Below are 4052 nucleotides of genomic sequence, written 5' to 3'. Positions count from 1 at the left end.
TAAAATATGACAATCTACTTAGATGATTCTGATACCTAAACTGATTGGGGATCAGTTGTAACTATGGTTTAATACCACACATTGGATATATATAAAAAAAAAGTCAAGGCTTTAAAAAAAGACACACTTTCTTAGATATTTTCAAATACATTTTATATCCACCTCTAAAGTGTTTTCAAGCCAATGGAATGTATGTAGCTTTCAGAATATTGCACAATTTTGCTTTTTATATAATACTATTTCCTAATATGCATAATCTAATTGCAGTATGGTCCTGTTTTAATATGTCAATAATTTTCAAGCATTTTTAACAACCTACTTAGTGCCATTTTAGAAAAGCACACATAAACATACAGCCCAGAGTACACACCTCTGATTTATATAAGAGGAATTATCCATTTAGCTTTTCTACAAAATGCTTTAGGTTAAAGAAAATAAGAAATAATTTGAAAATTGTATAAAAAGAGAAAAATCATTGTGGCATCTTCCAGCTAACAACTTACAAAAATAGCAAAACATTTTTTCCTTACATATTATACTACTATGCTTCAAGAATTCTTTACAGTCATTCTGTAAGTATTTATATTGAAATTTATGAAGTATGTATATTAAGACAATGAAAAATTCATCAATTTTGATTAGTACACTTCAACAAAAAATTTTTTTAGCTTAAATGTCCAAAGCATTACTTCATGTTCATATAAATTTTATTGGACCCAGAAGCTGACAAGTTTGTTCAAAAGTGATGATGGACAGAGATCTGAAACAAAAGAAAGGCTAAATAGCAACTTTAAAAGAAACATCTTTGTTCAAAGAAACATTTTAATGTCCCACATAGTGAGAACTTTCTTCCTTTTCTAGTCTTAAAGTGTTTTTTTATGGCAAAGTCCATATTTTCTTGAAATTCTTTAAATGTATTAGTTATTGGAAGAGATACTACATTTGTTTCTAATAGAAAAATCCATATGCAGGCACTCAATTGAAGGAGTGAGTTTAAATTCAGTAGGTGGAATGGAACTGCAACCAGTTGCAAAAATAAGAATATCTTCCATTGTTGTTGCAGATTTACAATTTTCAATAGCTTGTAAGTAAGTGTTCCAAAATCCCAAAGTTTTACGTTAGACAATGGGTAGACTGTAAAAACATCACTAAGAATTTTCACAGGAAGATTATAAGGTTTATGACAGAAGATGCTGCAAAATGCTTCTGGAGAAGTCAGAATTTATCTAAAATGTGAAGAGTTTTCAGACCCTGCTTAAAACTCCCAAAGGGTGTTTGGGCTCTCTTAATTACATGGTAGAAAAGTATGTCTTTTACCAACATATATATATCACTTAATGTCTAAGACATCCAATAAGCTGTAGGTAGTTAGAGCATTCATTTATTGCTGAGTTAAAGTCAGCCATATTTGTTGTAGTATTTATCTTGAGCATTAAGGGACAAGTTCTTTGACAAGGACCCTTCAAACAATGATGAGCTTTCAAGATGCTGCACTGAAAGACTCAGAAATTCTTGTTTTGATCCAGGATGCTCTTGGCCAAATTTATCATTTTCATTTACATAGGCTATTTCAATTGAGTATGCAGGATTAAAGTTTTGATTTCTGAATCTATCTAAGGCACTATTCCAGATACTGGCTTTGTTGATATGTAATCTTTTAGGTTTTCTTTTAATTGGGAATCATAACTCTATTAACACATTTTAAAAACTCTTCTAAATTTGCTGCCTTCCCTTCTTCTAACAGGTTGATTTCTTGCTCCTTTCCAAACCAGTGGGACTTCCAGGGGTGTTCTCATTAGATCTGGGCTCCAGGTGACTGAGTAATTTCAGTGATGACTCTTCTAACAAACAATCAGTAATGTTCATGTTATTTGAATTAGGCTAAATGTGTTTTTGGCTTCTTTTGAAATCCCCTGAATTGTAGATGATAACTTCCACATTCCAAACACTCCCAATTTTGTTCCCATGATTGTAGTGAGCAACAGTCTAAATGGGTTCCACTAGAACCACAACATTGACAGAGTTTTATTTCTCATTTGCTGTCAGGTGCATTCTTTTCTTGCCCTTTACAGTGACATCCTTGGATATCACAAGGCTCATGGTGCTGCAAAAGCTCTCAATAAGCATTTTCCTCAAGTTTTCACATCTTTTTCAGGAATATGAATTCTCAACATCTCTTTTTGAAATGTATCAATATTATTGCATACGTGCATCTGAAGAAAAACACTCCTGTATTTATTGCTTGAAACTGTAAACCGTTTCTGTGAAACTAAGCATTCTTACAACAAGGACTTCGTAATATACCATATGTTGGACTAGGCTCAATAAATTCCAAATGGTACATTGTAAGGACTCTATAAATATTAGATGTAATTATTTGAACAGTTTGATGGTTCCAACAAAATGACCCAAAATTTCCAGTAATCTGGAAAATACATTCTCTCTGAAGGCCACATGTAAAATGATAATAACTTTACATCGGATTGCAACATATTCAATAAATCACCAGATTTCTTGCAAAGACAGGGTTTCAGTTTAGAAGCTCTCTTCACTTACTTCCTGATGTCTTCTTTAGAAAACCATAAACTCCTTCTTCTTTACCTCTCTGCCAAATTCCACTTGACATCAACAAGGTTCTGTGTGTCACCATATTAATTTTCGTTCATTTTACAAGGTGGTCTTAGCAGAAGTTGCGGGACCGGCAGTAGCACTTTTCTGTTCTCGCGCCGCGGTCCACGCCAACCTGGAGCAGCCCCATCCAATGGCCAGTAAGATTCAAATGCCCCTGTAGTTTTATTTAAAATGTTTTGTTTTTATCAGGTGTGCTGACCATATGGGCTACCCTGCAAGAAGCAAGCTCTCAGGTATGTTATATCCTTCAGTGTTCAGTAACTTTGTGTTTTGCGCGATTGTCGTTAAAAGACCTTTATCCTTTAAAGGAGGTTTGCATCTGTATCTCCCAAATGTCTTTAATGATTATCACTGGCCCTTTTATGTTCATTTTACAGCTTGGCAGTACCCAGAGTGAGCAAATTTGAAACACAGGCCTGTAACTTCTCAGGGAAGACTGTTTTCCCAGTCAGAATTCAACCTTAGAAAGTTACCATTCCCTCTCACTAACTTGTACCAGTTGTTGGATGATTGCTCATTTAGAAGCTTTTCACTGATTTATTAATCACCAAAATGTACTGCCTTCATCTGTGAACCTGATTGTTAACACCCTCTCCTCTCCTGTATTTGAATGATTTTAAATTCTAAGCCCATTGATTTTGAGACTAGTAACTCTCCATACAGCTTCTACAGATTAAGCTCATTCACTAGATCATCTGGTTTCCAGTTTTCTTGTGGCTTTTATTACTTGAGGGAGACAAATGCATTCATATAGCTATGCTTTTTTTTTCTTTATTTTTAAAGAAGTTTTATATTATATAACAGTTACATAAAAAATACAGGGGATTCCCATATACCCCACCCCTTCCCCATTAACAACATCTTTCATTAGTGTTACAATTGATGAACAAATATTGAAGTGTTGCTGCTAGACATGTTCTATAGTTTACATTATGGTTTACACATTACACATACAATTTATTGATTTTGGCAAAATGTATAATGGCCTGTATCTGCCACTGCAATATCTTGCAGAACAAGCCCAGTGCCCCTCAAATGACACATTTTATACCTATTCCTTCTTCCTCCCCTCAGAACCTCTGATGACCACTGTCCTTATATCAGTGTTACAAGTTCTTCCATTACTAGAATAATAAAAAGTCTACTTTGGTCCATAGTTGCATTCCCCCCTTATGTTTGTTCATTCCTCAATCTTGAGGATTTGGGGATAATGATGCCCACTCTGTTTCTGATTGAGAGGGGGCTTAGATCCCATGGGGCAGATGAATGGAACTGTCTTGCTTGTAGATGTAGATACTCTGGGTTTTGGGATGGGAGCTGTCCATCCTCATTTCCTTGTTAGTTTTCCTGGGTGAGTTTGATGAACTGGAGAACAGGTATTTAGCTGCAATTCTGCTGAGATTTGGGCATATGAACAGACC

At 34.8% G+C, this 4052-nt stretch overlaps 1 pseudogene; it reads right to left on the bottom strand.

Annotated features, from left to right (window-relative positions):
* Positions 1-822: 822 nt before the first annotated feature.
* LOC105746821 (G2/M phase-specific E3 ubiquitin-protein ligase pseudogene) lies at positions 823-2626 on the bottom strand (annotated as a pseudogene).
* Between the last annotated feature and the right edge of the window lie 1426 nt (positions 2627-4052).

This window comes from Dasypus novemcinctus, chromosome 12, assembly GCF_030445035.2.
Source record: "Dasypus novemcinctus isolate mDasNov1 chromosome 12, mDasNov1.1.hap2, whole genome shotgun sequence".
In the NCBI taxonomy this organism is placed as follows: domain Eukaryota; kingdom Metazoa; phylum Chordata; class Mammalia; order Cingulata; family Dasypodidae; genus Dasypus; species Dasypus novemcinctus.
This window is presented reverse-complemented; position numbering and strand designations above follow the sequence as displayed.